Genomic DNA, 22,880 nt, shown 5'->3' on the forward strand with positions numbered 1-22,880 from the left:
CGCCTTCTTAACAACGCTATCAACCTAGGTGGCAACTTTCAGTGATCTATGCACATGGGTCTTTTTTTGCGAACAGGACACAAGTGTTCTGTAAAGCGGTCACCCAGTCTACACCTCATTTCCCCAATGTAGAGGAGACCATATTGTGAGCAGTGAATGCAGACTAAATTGTGTTAAGTGCAGGTAAAGCGCTGCTTCAACTCGAAGGTGTGTTTGGGCCTTTGGATACTGAGGAGGGAGGAAGTAAATGGACAGGTGTTACACGTTCTGCAGTTGCAGTGGAAGGTGCCATGAGGCTGGGGGGAGGTGTTGGGAGTAAAGGCAGAGTGGACTAGGGTGTCCCGAAGGGAACAGTCCCTTTGGAAGGCTGACAAAGTAGGGGAGGGAATATGTGTCTGGTAGTGGCATCTTGCTGGAGGTGGCAGTTAATGATCTTCTGGATGTGGATGCTGGTGGGATGGTAGGTAAGGACAAAGGGAATACTACTGCTATTGAGGAACAGAAAAGAGGGTTAAGGGCTGAAGTGTGGGAGATGGGTTGAGCCTTGCTGAGGAATTCTCAGTTGAGGAAGAAGGTGGACGTTTCAGAGGTTCCCTTGTCGAAATTGGCATCATCAGAACAAATGCGCAGGAGATGGAGGAATTGAGAGAATAGAATGGAGGCTTTACAGGAAGCGGGTGCAAGGACGTATAGTCAAGGTAACTGTGGGAGTCAGGTTTATAGTGGATGTTGGTGGCCAGCCTATCCCCAGAAATGGAAACAGAGATGTCAAGGAAGGGAAAAGAGGAATCAGAGATGCACCAGGCGAAGGTGAGACTGAAGTGGAAATTGGAAACAAAATTGATAAACTTCTCCAATTCCAGACAGATTGTGAAGTTAGTATAATACAGATTTAACTATTTGTGCTATGATGCATCATGTTGTATAGTAAACATTTCCACCTTTGTGTATCAGTGTCAGAGGGCCTGAATTAAATTTGGATTGAGTGCTGATCAAGTGGGGCCGGTTCTGTCTTGAACCATGTTGAGCTTCTCAAGTGTTGTTCGAGTCACATTCATACAGTCAAAAGGAAACTATTCTTTAAATACCTGACTTGTAGATGGTAAGCAGACTTTGTAAAGTTAGGTGGTCAATTACTTAGCTTAGAATTCCTAGCCTCTAACCTGCTAAAACAATTACTGATTAAAATTCAAATGCAGTGGTCAGTTATACAGCTTTTTTGAGTTCAAAATTGGGCTCTAAGGCACTACTGAAACCAGTGCTGTGGAAGTTAGATGCTTTCCCAAGTGAAGCATGCAGCACCTCTATTTCGAATGCAACCCACGTGCATTCAAGATGACCAGAAGTTTAGTGGGTGTACCAAAAGCTTCCCAACTGGCCAGATTGTGACATTAAGTAGTCATAGCTGATTTAACAGATGATTTACAAACTTAGAGCATCATACCTGTAGATGGATTCACTTGTCACTCATCAAAGTAAATTCTTAGAGCTGCAAGAGAGACCCAGTAGTTGTGTTATCTATAGGACCAGGCATACAGCTTGGTGATTTGGCCTAATTTATGCTATTGAAAGATTTCCGGAAGGACTGAGGGGAGTTATTGGAAGTATTATGGCAATTTTCTGGGCTTGAAAGGGAATATTGCTGCATTGTTACAGGGAGAACAGGGGACTTGGTTACCTGTTCATGTGATGGGAAGAATCTTCTAGGCCACACAAAGGTTTTAGCAGACAGGGGAACTTAATTGGACAGAAAACAAAATTTCAGTTTGCCAGCAATGGGTTAAAATTTTCTGTTCTCACAACCTTATAGGCAGGCCAGTTTTACCAAACTTATTCATTGGGAACCTCTTTTTACTCATGAGCTCTCCTGAATACTCATTAACACCGCAGCCCACTGGTATTATTTTCACAGGTGCAATCATCTTAAGCAAAAATGGAAAATAAACATATTTGCAAACACACCTGTACATATCTCGCATAAACCTGACTTCTTGCTCCAAGATTGAGTACAGATTTCTTTAGTAAGTTAGCTGCTTCATAACCAAGCTGTTTCTTTGAGCAAATGGTGAAAATGCAACATGTCAACCAGTTCATGGGAAGTCACAGTCATATGCATCCTTGCTTGTAGCTCTTAAATGTTTACAATAAAGCTATGTCAGTTCAACAAACATGCCCAAGCAAGACAGGCACACTGGCTAATGGCAGCATAGCTAACTAGGGCTCAACTCAAAAGTTTCAGAGAAAGGTGGATTATATAGCAAGGAATGATAAACATTGGAACTTGAAAGATGTGGTTGTTGGGAATACTGGAAGGATCCTGGGGAATGGAAGGAGGAAACTGGAATGCAGAGAGGAAAATAACAGCCACACAGGTAAGAAAGAAATTGAATACAGGAGTTGGGATGTTATGTTACGGCTTTACAAGACATTGGTAAGGCTACATTTGGATTACTGTTTACAATTCTGGTAACCCTGCCAGAGGAAGAATGCTATTAAACTGGAAAGGATGCAAAAATGATTTACAAGGATGTAACCAAGACTGGCAGGTTTGAGTTATAAGGAGAGGCTGGATTGGCTGGGACTTTTTCCCTGGAGCACAGGAGGCTGAGGCACAGGAGACATCATAGAGATTTACAAAATCATGAGTGGCATAGACAAGGTCTTTTCCCCAGGCTAGGGGAGTTCCCAAAGCTAGGGAGCATAGGTTTAAGTTGACAGGAAAAAGACTTAAAAGGGTCCTGAGGGGCAACTTTTTCACACACAGGGTAGTGCATATATGGAACGAGTTGCCAGAGGAAGTGGTAGAGGTGGGTACAATAATAACATTTGAAAGACATTTGGATATGGGTGGGAAAGGGTTAGGGGGATATGGGCCAAATGCAGGCAAACAGGACTAGTTCAGTTTAGGAAACCTGGTCAGTAAGGACAAGTTCGGTCGAAGTGGCACACGTTTCCATGCTATATGAAAGTATGACAAGGAATGGTAGCAGATATATGTTTAGAGTAGTGAACACAGAGAGGTACTTAGGTGATCTATGGAAGGAGAAACAGCTGGTGAATAATGGGCAGTGTAAGGCTAAGGCTGGCATGTGGATCTGAAAGCAGAGAATAGCAGGGGAAGACTGGAGTGAGGCAAAGGGGTGACTGAGAATGAAGAGATCCATGGTTATATCATCAGCAACTAGCTCATCATGGCAGATAAGGAGTTGAGACAGGTGTTAGACAAGAAAATAACATCATTCTCAGTGCTCATGGTGATGCAAGACACCACAGCAATTCTGACAAATTGACCTAATGAAATGATTATAATTGCATTTGGTTGTTAAACACTCTTGGCTTTTTTCTGACTGTACCTTATCCCCACCTGCCAAAAAACTATCAATTTAAGGTAAATCTATGCTCAGTTTCCTTTACAAGTTCTCTAGGTTTACCAAATTAATCATGACCCCATATAATATCTAACTTTGACTGTTTGAATTTTATGATTTAGTCATAGGATGAATAGCTTAAAATATTATGGTTGAAAGTTCCCTTACAAACTCAATGTTTGCACTAAATTTAATCAGCCAATTTATCTATCTGTGCTTCTATCAACTCTTCTTCCTGTCTCTCATAAGGACTAGCACCAATCGTTCTCGTGCTTCAGGTTTTGAACCTTCAGTGGAGCATACTAGTATATTCTTTTCATGCGAATACATATGTCTATCTATTTTAAAACACCGTCCATTCTCATTGAACTTTCAGCCCTGCTGATAAAGAAGTGTTCAATATTCTTTGTGGTTTCCACCCCACAGTTCTCAACCCTTTGTGGAATCTTATTGAATCTTATTGGAATATGACCAAAATTAGTAACAGCTGCTTTTCTACAATGAATCCCAGCTCATTTTTACAACTGTCATATTTTCTGGTAGAAATTATAATAGAAGTACACACCAAGTGTAGGCACAGATATTTTAATAACACAATAATTATATGATGTATGTGGTATGTCTAATTTTTTGTCTTTCCTCATACTAAAGCCTGTAAATAATAGCCATATAAAGCAGGAATTCTGCATTGTTAGACACTAATCAGAAGGCATTACCTCTTTCAAAGGGGAACAACAGATAACTTTGAAAGTGCTCTGATTATTTTTAGGTTAGACAGATTTAGTGAGCATGCATTCAGTTTCTTCATCCAAATCACTTATAAACAATTGAGGAACTGTGACACCTTTGATATCTTGCTAATCCAAATTTGTCAACAGTGCATGTCTTTAGCTAACCAATCATTTATTCACACTAATATATCACTTCTATATAATGAGCTCTTATTTGGCACAGTCTTTATGATATTTGGAAATCTAAGTGCAGGACATCCGAAGGTTCTGTATTATTTATTTTGCTTGTTACTTCCTCAAATTCCAATACGCTGGTCAAAAATAATTTCCTTTAAACAAGACCATGTTATCACTGCCTGATTGTTGTTATGAAGCTTCATTATATATTGTTATTTAATACTAGAGTTATATAGTGGACTTTAACATTTTTCAGTTCTGTGAAGAGCTGACCAGTCTTCTCTCAAGGCCAGAGAGTTATTATGAACATTAAGTTCAAAACAACATTCCAAGAAATCATGTAATTTCAACTAAGCATTCAGCAAGACACCTGAGGAGATATGGCTAAAGTGTTTACTGACTTGAGATTTACCACCCGGAAAGAAATTGGAGCAGAAACAGTTTTGTGTATATAGAGCATGTCCGTAATAGGTTGCAATCTCTAATCCTCTCTGACAAGAAGTCTGAAGTTACTTAGAAGTCAGTGGTTGAAGCTACCACACTGAATGTTTTTAAGGCAAGGCTAGATAAATTTTTGAACAGTAAAGGAATTAAGGGTTATGGTGAGTGGGCTGAGTCTCAAAGATCAGCCATGATCTTATTAAATGGCGGGGCAGGCTCGAGGGGCCAGATGGCCTACTCCTGCTCCTAGTTCTTATGTTCAGTGAGCAGAAAGCTCCAGAAGCAGAAGGCCAGAGGGTTGTCAGAAAGAAAGACATCCTATAGGACTTTTGAAGTCATTAGTTTAGGGAACCTGTGGCAATTAATGAGTGAGCTTGGTTAGCAGTTTGTTTTAAAGGTCCCAAGGAGAGTCATTAACTGGAAAAATAAAACAGCATTGAGTGAATGCACAGGAATTTTTTTTTTGAAGTAAACTGATTGCAAATGTGCCAACTGAGTAAGAAGATTTTTCAAAGAGATAAGGGTGACTCTTCACTGAGGTTTGAATGTTTGTTAGGATATTGCTGGGGTAAGAAGGATGAAACATTTTTTCTGATGTTTGTAATAAGATCATTCCATTAGATCTTGTACAGTATGATAGGTTTTATCCTTTGTATAATAAACGTAAGTGTTGTTTAGTTAAAAGTACATCGTGAATATGTTCATTGACTGGCCTCCATGGGTATGCGAAGAGAAACTAAAACTTATGGTCTATTAAGCCATGTTTCACTCTGGGATCTGACTTGTTTAGTTTTACTATCAGCTAAGTGGAGGCTCTTTCAGTTTGACATCTTTGAATTTAAGAGGCATCTGTGAACCTTTTAAAAATGACTGTGGGAAGGTACTGAGCATAAAAAAAAGGTGTTGTGAAGTGTATTATATATGTTGGGACTTTAAAGTGGCTTTGACTTGTTAAGACTTACAATGGACTATTTGAAATCTTTGACTAAGGCTAAACTGAGAGAGTTAGCAAGTAAGTTGGAGGTAGAAATAAAAACAACATCTCATAAGGATGCGATACTTCAAGTGATTGCCCATTATTTAGTGTTAAAAAGAGGGCAACCTCAAACTGATGTGTCACACCTAGAATAAGCTAAGATTTAGTTAGAATTGGAAAAAAAATGATTAAAAGGAAAATGAAAGTGAAATGAAAAAACAGGAGAAAGAAATACAGTGAGAAATGGAAAGAGAAAAAGAATAAGAGAAATGGATAATAAAAAAACCCTAGATGTAAGAAAGCTTGAATTGGTAAGAGGAGAAAGGAAAAGGGAAATTGAATTTTAAAAAGCTTGAAATCTAAAGAGAGGGAGAACTCAAGACAATATGAAAAGAAGTTGAAAGTAAAGTAAGAAAGAAGAGAAAATAATTTAGAGGATGACTCTGGTTCCAAGAATGGATTTGAATTTACTCGTGTAGCAGCATCACGGCTGCTAAAACACAAATAGGTTGCCAACATGACCAAAGAACAAGGGATGCTGGGTGTGGGACACATTAGCCGAGTAAAACTCTGCAAATTGCAAACCCAGAAACCAGGCAGCATGCAAGAACAGCAACCAGTTGCTAATGACATTAACATAGTGTAAAAGGACACATATTGTCAGCAGTTCAACCAAACAAAAGGGGAAAGGCATATTTTATAGTAAAAACCAGACAAGGACGCAAAGAAGCCAACATTAGCAAGCCATCCAAACGATTGACAATGTTTTGATCCATTAAGTGAATCTCTATATTTTGCCAGGACTATAGAAAGTTCCAGAAAATCATCTAAAAAGATTTAGAACAGGGCTAAGCTGCAAATGGAGCTCTTGGAACTTCTGGTGACAAAGGAGATGAAACTGGCATGGCAAAGGCAAAGATTGACTGACAGTCTGGAGTATGAGACATGATGTGGAGGTGCCGGTATTGGACTGGGGTGGACAAGGTCAGAAATCACACAGTGCCAGGTTATAGTCCAACAGGTTTATTTGAAAACACGAGCTTTTGTAGCCTCACTCTTTCTTCAAGGGTGAGAGAAAGAGGACAATGACTTCACAAACCCGAATCAAATTACAAGAGACTCTGAAAAGTAATGATGAAGGGAATCCGGCAGGATTAGGAATAATATTGTTAGCATTAAAGTCTTACTGTTAGTTGTTCCTTTATAAAGTTGTGTCAGTTTGCACCGGTACCAAATTGTGTCTTAATGATTTGACAATTCCGATAAATTCATTTATAACCTATTGTTCAAAGTATCTGACAGGTTCTAAAGGGCTCAGACAACACTAGAAATCTTCATTTTGTGCCTCATGTTATAGAGGATGGAGTTAAAAAAATTTCACTTCATTTGAAAAGCTAGCTGTGAATTTAGGAGCAAATTACTGCAGATGCTGGAATCTCTGCTGAAAACACCAAATGCTGGAGATCACAGTGGGTCAGACAGCAACCATGGAGAGAGAGCAAGTTGATGTTTCAAGTCTAGATGACTCTTCATCAGAGCTGACATGAAGTGTGGAGGGGATAGCATTTATACTACAGTGTGGGGTGGGGATGAGTGGTGGTGGGTGTAGGGCTGGTGAAGAAAAGATGTTGATAGTTCAGGTTAAGTGATCGGAATATGAGAATGGCAGAACGATGGTGTGTCTACCTGTCAGACTGGACAGAACAGACAGTCCCACTGGGGTGTGGGGGAGGGGAGAGAGGCCATGATAACAGAGAATGTAACAAGTAAAGCTAAAAGAAAGAGAAAGAATGGGAGAATGTAACAAGTAAAGCTGAAAGAAAGGGAAGAATTGGAAGTTGGTTGAAGGTTGAACTCAATATTAAGTCCAGAAGGCTGTAAAGTGCCGAGTCTGAAGATGAGATGTAGTTCCTCCAGTTTGCGCTGTGATTCACTGGAACACTGCAGCATGCCAAGGACAGACACATGGGTATATGAGCAGGACGCTGTGTTAAAATGACAGGCTATGGGAAGGTCAGGGTTATGCTTGCACACAGACTGGAGGTGTTCTGCAAAGCGGTCACCCAGCCTGCATTTGGTTTCTCCAGTATAGAGTAGGCCACACTGGGTGTAGCCCATACAATAGTCAAGATTGGAGGAGGTACGGGTGAAATGCTGCTTCACCTGGAAAGACTGTTTAGGCCCTTGGATAGTGAGCAGGGAGGAGGTGAAGGGGCAGGTGTTGCACCTACTGCGGTTACATGGGAAGGTACCATTGGGAGGGTGGGGTTGTTGGTGGTTGTGGAATGGACTAGGCTGTCCTAGAGGGAGCAATCCTTGCAAAATGCAGACCAGGGTAGTGATTGAGATGTGTTTGGTAGTGGTGTTCTGCTGGAGTTGTCTGAAATGGCAGAGAATGATCCTTTGAATGCGGAGGCTGGTGGGATGAAAAGTGAGGACAAGGGGAACCCAATCACGCTGTTGTGAGTGATGGGACGGGGACAGGGTGGAAGCACGGGTGATCGGTCGGATGTGGTTGAGGGCCCTGTCAACCAGTCGTCGGGAAACCACGGTCATGGAAGAAGGAAGCCATGTCAGCAGCGCTGTTTTGGAAGGGGACATCATCTGAACAGAGACAACAAGGTGCAGAGCTGGATGAACACAGCAGGCCAAGCAGCATCATAGGAGCAGAAAGGCTGACGTTTCGGGCCTAGACCCTTCATCAGAAATGGGGGAGGGAAAGGGGGTTCTGAAATAAATAGGGAGAGAGGGGGAGGCGGATAGAAGATGGATAGAGGAGAAGATAGGTGGAGAGGAAACAGACAGGTCGAAGAGGCGGGGATGGAGCCAGTACCAACCTCCGGATCCAACGCATCATCCTCCGACACTTCCGCCATCTGCAGTCCGACCCCACCACCAAAGACATGTTTCCCTCCCCACCCTTATCTGCTTTCCGGAGGGACCACTCTCTCCGTGACTCCCTTGTCCGCTCCACACTCCCCTCCAGCCCCGCCACACCCGGCACTTTTCCCTGCAACCGCAGGAAGTGCTACACCTGCCCCCATACCTCCTCCCTCACCCCCATCCCAGGCCCCAAGAAGACTTTCCACATCAAGCAGATGTTCACCTGCACATCTGCCAATGTGGTATACTGCATCCGCTGTACCCGTTGTGGCCTCCTCTACATCAGGGAAACCAAGCGGAGGCTTGGGGACCACTTTGCAGAACACCTACGCTCGGTTCGCAATAAACAACTGCACCTCCCAGTTGCGAACCATTTCAACACCCCTGCCATTCCTCAGACGACATGTCCATCCTGGGCCTCCTGCAGTGCCACAACGATGCCACCCGAAGGTTGCAGGAACAGCAACTCATATTCTGCTTGGGAACTCTGCAGCCCAATGGTATCAATGTGGATTTCACAAGCTTCAAAATCTTCCCTCCCCCTGCTGCATCCCAAAACCAGCCCAGCTAGTCCCCGCCTCCCTAACCTGTTCTTCCTCCCACCTATCCCCTCGTCCCACCTCAGGCCGCACCCCCATCTCCTACCTACTAACTCATCCCGCCCCCTTGACATGTCCGACCTCCGTGGACTGACCTATCCCCTCCCTAACTCCCCACCTACACTCACCTTTACTGGCTCCATCCCCGCCTCTTCGACCTGTCTGTTTCCTCTCCACCTATCTTCTCCTCTATCCATCTTCTATCTGCCTCCCCCTCTCTCCCTATTTATTTCAGAACCCCCTTCCCCTCCCCCATTTCTGATGAAGGGTCTAGGCCCGAAATGTCAGCCTTTCTGCTCCTATGATGCTGCTTGGCCGGCTGTGTTCATCCAGCTCTGCACCTTGTTGTCTCTGGAGTTCTTGCAGGATGTGGGATGTAATGAGCTGTAGTAAAGGTAGCTATGGGAGTCAGTGGCTTTTTAGTGATGGCAGTGGACAATTTATTCCTCGAAATGGAGACAGAGCGGTCAAGGAAGGGAAGGGAGCTCATGAAATTCTATCTTCTTTTGCAGACCATTCGTGAATAAAGTTGTTTTAATATTTCTTTGCTCTTAAATGTTACCTGAGTAGTGTTGTGTTAACTTTAAAGGGTTGAAAGTTCTAATTCTGAATTATAGCTTAGATGTTAATTAGCTTTGCCACCATTTTAGAAATAAGTTTTGTTTCATAGTGAACAGTTTATTTTTGAGTTCATTAAAGAATGTCTCTTTCAGTCCAGATAGCAGTACCAAATGAGGAAAAATTGGAAATTTTGGTGATTGATTCAAAACGTTTACGCAAATCACATGACGTGTGGAGTAGTGGGGCTTAATTACCAATGCCTTCTTCCCATCCCAGTCTTGTAATAATGGAAATGTTAGATCAATTCCTTATAAAGGTATCTTTACTAAAGGAAGGTATCATCAGATGAAGTTTCAACTTTCATGTCACAAATGTACAATAAATAAGGAACTTTTTCTTGTAAAACAACATCTTCATATTATCATCCACAATCTCAAGGATCATTAGAAAGATATATCAAACTTTAAAAACTATGATTAGAGTTGAGTGTTAGGAAAGTCTTAATACTTGGGATAAATAGATTCCCTTTTCTGTGGTGTGCCATTGACGATGCTTGTAATGATTCCTCAGGATACAGTGTTCCCGGAATGAAAAATGCACTAGTAATCTTTCAAAACTTAACCAAAGTCATTGAAGGATTATACAACTATGTCAAAAATATTGGTGGTTTGGTTGTGTCCAGCCAAACCTGGCAGGAATATTTACAGCACTTGAATGAATTGTTTGATCAATTACAAAAAGCCAAATACAGCACAAAATTGTTCACAGGTGAATTTGTCAAAGCAAAAGTAACTCATTTTGGCCATACTGTGGGACAAGGCCAAGAAGAACTATGTAGAGAAGCAAAAATAAGGTTTCTAAGACAAAAGGAGGCATTTAACAGCTCTGAATCATGTTAAGCCATTTAAACTGGCTGTTGACACTACCAGAGTCAGTATTGGCATGGTTTCATTACACGAGAATAAATGAGGATTGAACAACCAGTCAGATATTTTTCAAAAGTAACTTAAAATTCATGTCATCAGAAACATTGATCTGTGGAAAAAGAAATACTAAGTTTGATATTCACCCTAAAATATTATGAAGCCCACAAATTCAGTAACTCTGCAGAGACCCTAATCCATTCACTTTCTTAGCAAGATTTAATATTAAAAATTTGAGATTGTTTTGGCGGAGTTTAATGCTGAAGAAACAATATCAAAATGGGTACTGTATCAAGACCAAATACAGAAGAAAACAAAACTTATGATATCAAACTTTAAAGATTATGATTAGAGTTGAGTGTTAGGAAAGTCTTAATTCTTGGGATAAAGAGATTCCCTTTTCTGCGGTTTTCCATTGACGATGCTTGTAATGATTCCACAGGATACAGTGTTCCTTAATTGATTGACGGCCAAGTGGTGAGAAGACCCATTGAACAATGCAAGAGAAATAATAAACTAAAGCTCAGAGACTATGCTTCTGTTCTATGCACCAAATGTACAGAAAGTTAACCAAAGTATGTGAATTGGCCAAAAAGCATTTGAAGATTGCTCAAAAAACATTAAAAGCTAGAATAGATAAAGAGGCCAAATCTCATTTTTTTTATCACTGGACAAAATGTGTTAGTATTGTTACCTGGCTCTGGGGGATCATTAAAATCATGATTCACTGGACTTTATCAAATCAAAAGGAACTTAATAATGTTAATAAGATAGTGATTATTCCTGACAGGAGAAAAAAATATTTAGCAAGTTAGAATTTTTTTAGTGGAGCATAGGAGGCTGAGCGGTGATGTTATAGAGGTTCATAAAATCATGAGAGGTGTAGATAAAGTGAAAAGCCAACGTCTTTTGCCCTAGGCAGAGGAGTCCAAAACTGAAGGGCATAAGTTTAAGGTTAGAGGGGAAATATTTAAAACAGCTGCTCAAGGAAGTGGTAGAGGCAAGTACAATTACAACGTTTAAAAGACATTTGGACAGGTACATGGATAGGAAAGGTTTAGAGGGACAAGGACCAAATGCAAGCAAATAGAACTAGAGTAGTTTAGGAATCCTGTTCGGCATAAATGATTTGGGCCAAAGGACCTGTTTCTGTGCTATGTGACACAGTGAAGCTATCACTCTATAAGTGATAGCTGTGACATGGAGGATAGTCTGAAGGAAAGTGTGTTTTCAGTGGCAAAAGAAGTAGGGAATCAAATAAAAAATCGGAGTGATTTGAAAAAATGAATCAGATATTGAAAATTCTAAGTTCGACCCCCCTGTAATCAGATTGGATAATAGGGTGGTTCTTGAAAGCTTAGGTTTAATGTAATCTCTAAGAAAGTTCTCAAGGTGACTTATGAAAGGTACTACAGAGTCAATCAATTTGTGTAAATAGGTATACATGAAGTTAACATAGGAATTTGTTACCCATAAATCAACTTCCTAACACCCAAGTTGAGAAAAGAAACCTAGTTCATGATAGAAAATTAAAATGAAACTCAGTCACAGTAACTGAAGATCTCCTATTGTGATGGTATCAAAACCATGTGGTTCAAGATGCTTGCTTATAGATTAAGACAAAGTTAATAAATAATGAAGGCAGTTACAATTCCAATTCCACGATGGAAGGTTTATGTTGAGGGGATTGAACAAGCACAATTCATTACAAAAGTTGATTTATTGCAGGGAAACCAGTATCACAACTCATTGGGGTGGTGTACGGCAAATCAAGTGCTATTATTCCTGAAATCATCACAAGTATCAAAATTTGATGAAATGACCAACATTCCCAGTCTTACCTAACTGGCTTAATGCAGGTTAAAATAATACATACAAAGGTTTTCAGTAACAGCAAACTATTTATTGTAATCAAACGTTTTTAACCAATAGCACAAAAGAAATGCAAATTGCCATAACTTAAAGAACACCCCTTTCCCATGCACTTACAAACAAACACACAAAGCGTCAAGACACAAGCAAGAACAGGTACAGAGGGGAAAAAAAATTAGAGAAGCATAGTCTAGCACCAATTTAGATCACAGACAGCAGTGTTTCTTTCAGTTCTTTCTGATTCTTTGCTAATGCTATGGTGATGTGAAACTTGTAGATACTCCAGTTCCCAGTCTTTCATCTACAGGTTGAGGATTCACCTTTTAAGTGCTTTTTCAGGTGTTTTCTCCCCACTTCCTTTGAACAAAGAAATTTTCAGACAGCGGTTTACAGGGAAATGGTAAGTGATAACAGCTAACAGGAGATTTTCTGTTACTTCTCCATGAGGGTAAGAAATTTAGGCACTTTCTCTTTGTATGCTCCAAGTTACTCCTGTATTGTCCATATGCAAGAATGAAGGCACTTGCTCAAGAGCCAGTCAAGAAGTTGCTATTATGCCAAGCACTCCTGACCCACAAAACTGATCCTGTTTGAAAAATGAATGAATAAACTGTCTCTGGGTAAAACTGCAGTGCCAATACACATAGCGCCAATATGTTTAGCATTTTCCCCTGCTGCTTGAGTAAAACAGCATCGTAGATACAACTCACAGTGAGATATAGTGACTAATTTTTTAAAACCACAGTCTAAGAAAAAAGTTGTCTTTACATTGGAAAGTTCCATTGACCAAAAGGGCCAAAGATATACCAGCTCTTATAACCTGAGATGGACTTTATTAATGCAAAATAATGTTGTTTGGAATGAAACATGCACTAGTAATTTCTCAAAACTTAACCAAAGTCATTGAAGGATTATACAACTATGTCAAAAATATTGGTGGTTTGGTTGTGTCCAGCCAAACCTGGCAGGAATATTTACAGCACTTGAATGAATTGTTTGATCAATTACAAAAAGCCAAATACAGCACAAAATTGTTCACAGGTGAATTTGTCAAAGCAAAAGTAACTCATTTTGGCCATACTGTGGGACAAGGCCAAGAAGAACTATGTAGAGAAGTAAAAATAAGGTTTCTAAGATAAAGGAGACATTTAACAGCTCTGAACCATGTTAAGCCATTTAAACTGGCTGTTGACACTACCAGAGTCAGTATTGGCACAGTTTCATTACAGGAGAATAAATGAGGATTGAACAACCAGTCAGATATTTTTCAAAAGTAACTTAAAATTCATGTCATCAGAAACATTGATCTGTGGAAAAAGAAATATTAAGTTTGATATTCACCCTAAAATATTATGAAGCCGACAAATTCAGTAGCTCTGCAGAGACCCTAATCCATTCACTTTCTTAGCAAGATTTAATATTAAGAATTTGAGATTGTTTTGGCGGAGTTTAATGCTGAAGAAACAATATCAAAATGGGTACTGTATCAAGACCAAATATGGAAGAAAACAAAACTTATGATATCAAAATAGATTTGTGTGGAATATGATTGCATATGGAAAGTCTTTTTGTATTTGATGTACATGCATTGTTACTTTGAAAGTGAAACTTATCTAAGTAAAATAAAATTAGTGGTAAGACAAAATTAAAATGCAAAATGACAATACTTCCTAAATATATCTTTTCAATTTTCTTTTCTTTGGAGAAACAGGATGTAGGTTTTATGTATTTGAGGGATTGGGTTCTGAGGAGGAGGAACAGGAGGAGAAGAGGAACCGGAGCGAAACCCTCCCCCTGCCCTGACCTCTCTCTGTCCGTCTATTGGAACTGGTCCACTTTGTGTGTTAATCCTGTTCCAGTTACATTATAGCACTCTGAACAAAACAGAAATCGGCTGTGTGTGACGTTAAGATATACTTTCACTCAAAAATCAATTGTAAAGTTCCCTTCTTTTGTCAACAGGATATCTGTCCAGATCACATTGCTAGGTAAAAGACTGCTAAGTGGCTAGCTCATCGATAGCCAGAGTAAGGCAGAAAACCAATAACGTAATCCGGGCTAGCAAGGCTGATGCAAATTTAAATTGGAACAAGGAATAAATGACATTAGATATACTTCCTTGAGCTGGTGCCAAAACACTCTGCTTCACTCCCAAAATAGCTGACTCTGGTAGCTACACTGACTCTGTGCTACATTGTCCTGATTAGCCAGAAGGTCACAGGCTATTGTGTCAAAATGCACTGAAACTTCTGCTGGCTAGGGTACAGTTCAAATATGATTATAAATGTAGAAACTAAAATGAACCAGCGTAATTTGGCAGTGTAATGGAATATAATTGTATCTTTGTTGCAGGAAGAGGTACTGCTTGATGCTTTAGGAGTGGTAACCTGCAGTCTTTCATCTCTCCAGACTTTCATCTGTAACTTGATTTCAATTCACTGAAAAGTACAGGAAGAAACAATATTGAATCATTTAATTGTTCTAACCACATTAGTTTCTCAATAAATTAAATATTTTCTGGTATGAAAAGAGTTTAAAACATTCTTACTAGTCCCTTTGTTTGTAAGATATGAGCACTGTTATAAGAGCGTTCCAAAAATGGGCTTGGCTGTTTGGAGGTTCATGGAAAATGCAAATGTAAGGCAAAACTTATGTTTAAATTTCCCAATTTTTGGGTAAGTGCAGTCAACTGCAATGACATCTGAGCATGTAAGAAAATGGAATCTCATATGTCAGCCATTTATGGAGTTTATTTCAGGCCATTTTCGAGATCTCTGTTCAAATAAGTTTCTGTAGATTACACACTCAATCAAAGCTTAACAGAAAATTTTCAAGAGATAATGGGTGATCAAAACAGAGAAGAGACATGACCCTATTTAAGCTTGCTTTTGCCACCGGAAAAATTATCTGTACAATACCCAGCGCAAAAAAAGAGTTGCAATGAGGAATGTACCTGGAGAATAATGATTTATTAGTTTGCCAGACATGATTGCATCGTATGTTGGTGATACACAGAAGTTGCTTTATTGGCAATGAGTCCTATTATTATAGAGGATATTTAGTAAATCCTTAAGTTTATCACGTAAAATAAAAATACCATCCTGTTCCGTCACAGGAAATAAAAATTATAACACAAGTTGTGCCTTTTTTTTCACAGCACCAGGGACCTGGGTTCGATTCCACCCTCGGGCCACTGTCTGTGTGGAGTTTGCACATTCTCCCCGTGTCTGCATGGGTTTCCTCTGGGTGCTCCAGTTTCCTTTCACAGTCCAAAGACGTGCAGGTTAGGTGGATTGGCCACGCTAAATTGTCCATAGTGTTCAGGGACGTGTAGATTAGGTGGGTTATAAGGGGATGGGTCTGGGTGGAATGCTCTGTGGGTCGGTGTGGACTTGTTGGGCCAAAGGGCTTGTTTCCACACTGTAGGGATTCTATGAATGAATGATAAATCCAAGTTTATCAGAAGTATAGTTTTGGTGTTAAATCATTTTGTAGGAAAGGTGGGTGACAGGGTTTCTAAACTGTAAACACCTGAGACTTAATTTGGTTTAAATAATGAGGAGGAATCACAAAAATATAAACTGTGTCAGATTAAAGACACTAAGACAACAATTTCTATTTTGATGCCAACCAGTAAAGTCCACTTTTTACCTTCCCAAGTCATTAATTCCTAGTTCCCTTGTATGCCAGTTGGTTACATGATTAGCTTGCAGTGTAAGGTTGGAGAGGACATTGTAAAGTCCATGTAAATAGTGATGAAATCATCTTTGAAGTATTCCACAGTCATCACCGTCTTCTCTGGCTTTTATGGACTGCAGATCAGATTTTATTTGTTCGTCCAGAATGCCCCACTCAATGTCATTTCTGATAGACTTCAGGAGCAGGTAGTTATCGTACATGTCCTTCCATTCAGAAACACTGCTTTTTACGTATCTCCACCTTCCACTGGGAGATCCTGCAGCAAACTTTGTACCATGATGGTTTCAACCATAACGGTGACAGATGTAATAAATCTATTTATAGCTTTGAACAAGGAATGGCAGTTGTTCTTGAAGTCTGGAATCTGCAACATTTGACACAATTTGCAAAAATGAAAATGAAAAGGAAAGAAACAAACAGGGGTCACTGAAGAAATGTGGGAAATGAATGGAAGTGGGAAATATAGTTCTCAGAGAACAATACTTCGGTAAAAGGTAATAAAACTAATTAGTCAGAATTTCAAGAAAGCAGGCAGAAAATGCCTAAGCCTAAAGAGCAGATTTTCAGTCATAAGTAAAAATCAAAAATACAAAAACCTGATCTCCTTTAATATATTAAATCAATCAACAGCACATCACGGAAACTCACTCAAACTAAACCGTAAGGAAAATGTATTTAGTTAGAACAAAGATATTCAAGCTCAGCTCCAGATGACTGTTCTCTCTGCAGACTTTGCTCAATGTGCAGTACTTTTCCAGTGCAATGGGTTCAGTACACTGTCCTTGGACGCTCTTGTGATTGATAAACTATGTTTAGGTGTCTCACCGACGACTGTCACCTTCACTAGTTAAGTATAGGCCAACAAGAACTAAGAATGCAGAAATTTATATTTACTTATATCAATGTATCAGCATCTGATAGGAGGAGTTGGAGATTAATAAATAAAATTCATCCATTTTCAATTCTGTGCCAATTTACACCAACTGTGGCCTGGTTGGCACAGAACACCTTGTAACCTGATGCACTTTATGATGTTCTATATGTCAATCTATGTAACATATGCAATAGAGTTGGCTTCTTGTTGAGTCAGAAATCTTCACGTTTATGCACAACACTAGTTATATGGCTGCAATACCAATGACTTACACATGTAGTTTGGATTCTGTGCTTACTGATGCTAATGTACAATACCATAAGTCTGTTGCAAAGTACCTATTCAGGTCCTCTGCCATTTCCTTGTTTCCCATTACTACTTTTCCAGCTTCATTTTCCAGCTGTCCAATGTCCGCTCCTGCATGTCTCTCATCTTTTATATATCTAAAAAAACTCTTGTGATCTAATAAGATAATGCAATATTACTAGCTAGATAATCTCATATTTCATCTTCTCACTCATTATTGCTTTTTATTGTCCTCTGCTGGTATTTAAAGACTTCCTAATCCTCTGATTTCTCACTAATCTTCACCACACTGTATGCTTTACCTTTGCTTTTATGCTGTCCCTGACTTCCCTTATCAGCCATAGTTCCCTCATCCTTCCCTAAGAACGTTTCTACCACCTTGAGATGAATTTCTGCTGCGCCTCCCAAAAAAACCCCAGAAATTCCTGCTATTGCTGCTCCACTGTCTTCCTTGCTAGGATCCCCTTCCAATCAACTCTGGCTAGCTCCTCCCTCATGTCTTTGTAGTTACCTTTACTCAATTGTAATATCATTACATCGGATTCCAGTTTATCCCTCTCAAACTGCGAGGTGAATTCTATCATATTGTGGTCACTTCCCCAGGGGTTCCTTCACTTTAAGATCCCTAATCAAGTCTGCCTCAGTACACATCAGCAATTCCAGAATTGCATGTTCCCTAATGGGGTCTACCACAAGCTGCTCCAAAAAACCATCTTAAAGATATTCCATGAATTCCTTTTCTAGGGATCGGCTATCTGCCTGATTTTCGCAGTCCACCACATATTGAAGTCACCCATGATTATTGTAATCGTGCCTTTCTATCATGCCTTTTCTACCTCCCGATTCATTTTCTCCCCCACCTTCTGACTATTGCTAAGAGGTCTGTACACACTCCCATCATGGTCTATTTTCCTTTGCAGTTCCTCAACTCTACCTAGACAGATTCTACACTTTCCAATGCTATATCATTTCTTGCTACTGATTTAAATTTTATTTTGTACTAAAAGGCAACACCTGCCCCTTTACCCATCTGCCTGTCATTTCAATAAGATGCATATCCTTGGATATTTAGTTCCCAACCCTGATTTCCTAGCAGCCACATCTCCGTGATACGCACAACATTGTATCTGCCAATTCCAGTCTATGCTACAAGCTCATTTACCTTGTTTTGTGTACTGTGTGTATGTGTACAACATCCTCAGTCCTGCATTGACTGTCCCCCTTCTCATAGTTGTCCCCTTATCTACTGTGCTGAAGTTAGATTCTTGATCCTTTCCATACTCATGGTAGACTTGCTCTGGAAACTTTAACAACCTCTACTGAGCCCTCCCCCAGTTTAACGTTTTATATAATTTTCCATGCAACTGAACCCACCCCAACTATTCAGTTTAAAGCCCTATCCTCAGTCCTAGTTATGCGATTCGCCAGGACTCTCATCCCAGCTTCATTCAGGTGGAGCCCATTCCATCAGAATAGCTCCCTCCTTCCCCAGGTCTGGTGCCAATGTCTCTCAAATTTGAACCTGTTTCTCCCACACCAATCCTTGAGCCACACGTTTACCTCTGCCAATTAGCTGGTGACTCAGGTAGTAATCTGGAGATTATTATTTTTGGTTCTGCATTTTAATTCAGCCCCTAGCTACTCATATTCCCTCAGCAGAACCTCTTTTGTCTTTCTACCTTTATCATTGGTACCTATACGAACAACGACAACTCAATCTTTCCCTTCCCACTCATCTACAACCCAGATGAGATATCCTGAACCCGAGTACCAGGCATGTAACACAGCTCTGAGGGACCCTCAATCCTGGCCACAGTAAACACTATCCAGAGAGCACTGTCTATTCCCCCGATTGTACTATCCCTGATTACAACTACGTTTCTCTTTTCTTCCCTTCCCCCCCTCTCAAATGGCTCCCAATACCACGGTGCTATGGTCAGTTTGCTCATGCTCCATATAGCTCCACACTCATGCACAGAGGGAGCAAGAATCTCAAATCGTTCAGAGAATCTTAAGGGCTGAGGCTCCTTCAGCACTACCTCCTAGATCCTTCTACCCGTTTTGTTCAGTTACACCCTACTGTCCTTGACCACTGACCAAATTTGAGGTACTTAATCTAAGGGGTGTGACTGCCTCCAAAACACATCTCTCCCTACCTTAGTTCAGAGCAATGTGGAACTCAAGATGAATACCTTGGTATTTGTGTGGGTTGGGTAATCTGCTCAGCATGTCAGATGTAATCACCCAGGTACCAAGCTTATTATTTTACTTCAAAGTCATACCCTTGCAGACCATTAACTGATTTGATTACATCAATTGTGGTCTGTTTTTGCAGAGCAGATGTGGTTTAAATCTCATGAATTGTTACTGTACCTAGATTTACATAGTGGTGGATCGCCACTACTAGACCATTGGTATCTCCCAGGCAGAAGGTTGGAGGAAGCCAAAATGAGCTTGTGTTAGTCTCAAACTGCAGACCTGTCTCTTGTACACCACAAGATGAATCGTTACTTGCTGAGGTATGTAATCCTGCTGGAAATGCAGTAGCAATAGGTTGGCAAGAGTTCCTGGGTGAAGTTTAGCTTTTAATGGGTGACACAAATCTTTAACAATCATGAATATCATATGCTCTGTAAAGATTCTGTCTTATACCATTGGTGTGTTGTCTGAAGATCACAATATGTAAAACTTAGTCATCTTTTGATATTTGTCCTTTATTTGGTTGACTCCAAATCTCATTGGCATATTTGCATTTGTACACCTTCACACTTTCCTTGCTGTCAGTGTTGTAGTGTTGTACCATCTCATTGGTCACCTGGGCTTTGCTGTGGTGTCTAGTTTAGCTTTTGCAGCCAGATGTCCCACATATGCCCAATGTCACTTGGCACTAGATATCAAGAAAAGCTGGACACCTTCAGAGACAGTCTGACAAACTGCAACTATTAAAAGATTTAATGTTGGTTGGTACAAATTACTGACTGCAGCAATTGCTACACTCAAAACAACTATCACTGCCCTGCCACTATGGCTTCGTACTTTTATCCATCCTTCAATTTCTTGTGCAAATGATCCTTCCTAAATGTTTAACTGGTATAGAGATAATCAACAAGCATGTTTGAAAGTTCAAGAAAAGCAACATTCATTCATACTTTTTACTGCAGCATCTTCCAATTTACTGGTCAATAGACTTTTGACTGATTTACATATGTCATAATAGAAGACTGTATATCTTGAAGTTATTTCTTAGCTTTGGCTGGTTTTTAAGAACAGTCCAGAGTTTCTGATCATCTGTGGATAGACCAGATGTTTTAAATCTGATGACAAGCAAGATTTGCAAAGCTCTTTGCTCAGGCCATTTAGAGCTTTAATCTGTAAACTATAACTACATACATTGTCTGAAATTGTCATAGTTCACCAACAATGACACTAAACACTGGTCACTACATTATGACCTTTCTGCTATCCATCATTGTACCTTAATTTTTCCACTGTCCACGTTAGGATATACATCCCTGCCTTGTGTCAGTACAAATTTAAACTGCTGTTTTCATTGGTCTTGGCCTCAGCCTCTTAAACTGCTGCTCCCTTGATAATACAGACTTGCAAATATTGTTATGATGTTATTTTCTATCAAGCATGTTCCTATAGCTGTCTGTAGGCATAGATATAAATTAAGAGCAGGATTTAGCCTGCTCTACCATTAAAGTTGTGGCTGATCTGATTGTAACCTCAAATCTGCATTCCTTCCCAATTCTGAACTTTTTCACCCACTTCCAAAATATTCAAGGACTCTTTTCCTGAAAAAGTGGTAGAAACAGTTCCAAATATTCACAACTCTCCTAGAAGGGAAAAAAATTGCCTCATCTGTACTTTGAATGGGTGACTGATTTCTAAACAGTGACCCCTAGATTCTCCCATTAAAAGGAACATCTCTATCTACCCTGTCAAGTCTTCAGGATTTTATCTTCCAACTAGTTACTTCTTGCTCCTTTAAACAATCAGATAGAACCTTCATGAGACAATCTGCTTCCAGCACATTTATGTCCTTCATTAAATAAGTTGACTAGTAGCATGCAAAGTAGTTCAAATATGGTCTCTCCAGTGCCCACCATAAGTGAAGCATAACCTCCCAACTTTGGTATTCAATTCCCCTTGTGATAAGTGATCACATTCAAACTAGCTTTCTAATTACTTGTTGTACTTGATTCATGCAAGTTGCTCATCATTTAAATAATCTGCTTTTAAAAAATGTCTTCATAACTTACTTTCCTACCTATCTGCATATACAGCAAGTTTAGCAATTGTACCTTTCATTCACAAATTGTAAATGTTTGTGGTTCCAGTACCAATCCCCATGGCACACCACTTGTTACATCTTTCCAATCTAAAGACATATGTACTCCTACTTTGTTAGCCAATATTACATCCAAACTAGTACCAGACCCCTGTACACCATAAGCTTTTCTTTTCTACCTGATGTGGTACTTCATCAAATGCCTTCTAGAAATCTAGTACAATACATCTACTAGTTCCCCTTTATCCATCACCCATATTACCTCCTCAAGTAAGTCCAACAGATTGGTCAAACATGATTTCATTTGAGAAAATGGTGTTGGCTCTGCCTGATTACCTTACATTTATCAAAGTGCCCTGCTTTAACTTATTTAAAGTCTTCTAATAGTCATTTGTAGCTTCAAGGAGTGGGCAGACAGAAGATATGAATAAATTGCTATTTACTATCTTCAATTCTAAAGTCCTTCCTGAGTCAAGGAGTTTTAGAAAATTAAATCTGATGCATCTCAGTAGCCACCTCTTCAGTCCCTAGAATGTAGTTTAGTGGGATTGGAGCACTTATCAGAATGCAACTCCACGTTCCACCTTCTCATTCCATTCCCTGGAATATCACTACTGTGGGGACATTACTTGTATCCTCTGAAGTGAAGAGCTGGTGCAAAACACTTGTTCAATTCATTTGCCATCTCATTTTCTATTGAGAATTATCCATTAGGTACAAATCACTTGCTGTTAACCTCTTTGATATTAAGTGCTAGTGTTTATAAAGCTACTGAATTTTATTAAAAATTCCACATTCTTTGCTCATTTTTTGAGCTACCCAGCTACTTGCCATCTGCCCTTACACAATTATGTTAAGTTTGATACTATATTTAAACACTTCTGGCTAACCATGGCTAGGGTTTTCTTCACTTGGAATGGCTGTTACTCAATAGAATGTATTTTTTTTAAAATATTAGAACATTGAACTGTTCCGGAACAGTTCAAAAGTAAGAGGGGTTGCCATAGGTACCTGCATGGGCCCTGGCTATGCCTGTCTCTTCATGGGTATGAAGAACATTCCTTGTTTGGCCCCCACCCACAACTCTTTCTCTGATAGATCAATGATATCACCCTGCCCTCACTTTCACCTGGCCTATCTGACTCCTCCCTTCCTTGACATTTCTGGGATAGACTG

The 22,880-nt window shown here is 39.9% G+C and overlaps 1 long non-coding RNA gene across 1 annotated transcript; it reads right to left on the reverse strand.

Moving 5' to 3' along the window:
- Window positions 1-12,540: 12,540 nt before the first annotated feature.
- Window positions 12,541-22,770, reverse strand: LOC125484826. The gene is made up of 2 exons (XR_007263649.1): window positions 16,183-22,770; window positions 12,541-14,969 (listed from the first exon to the last, which is right to left on the reverse strand). It is a non-coding gene; the product is annotated as an uncharacterized LOC125484826 (long non-coding RNA).
- Between the last annotated feature and the right edge of the window lie 110 nt (window positions 22,771-22,880).

This window comes from Rhincodon typus, chromosome 14 (assembly GCF_021869965.1).
Source record: "Rhincodon typus isolate 14 chromosome 14, sRhiTyp1.1, whole genome shotgun sequence".
NCBI classification, from domain to species: Eukaryota; Metazoa; Chordata; class Chondrichthyes; order Orectolobiformes; family Rhincodontidae; genus Rhincodon; species Rhincodon typus.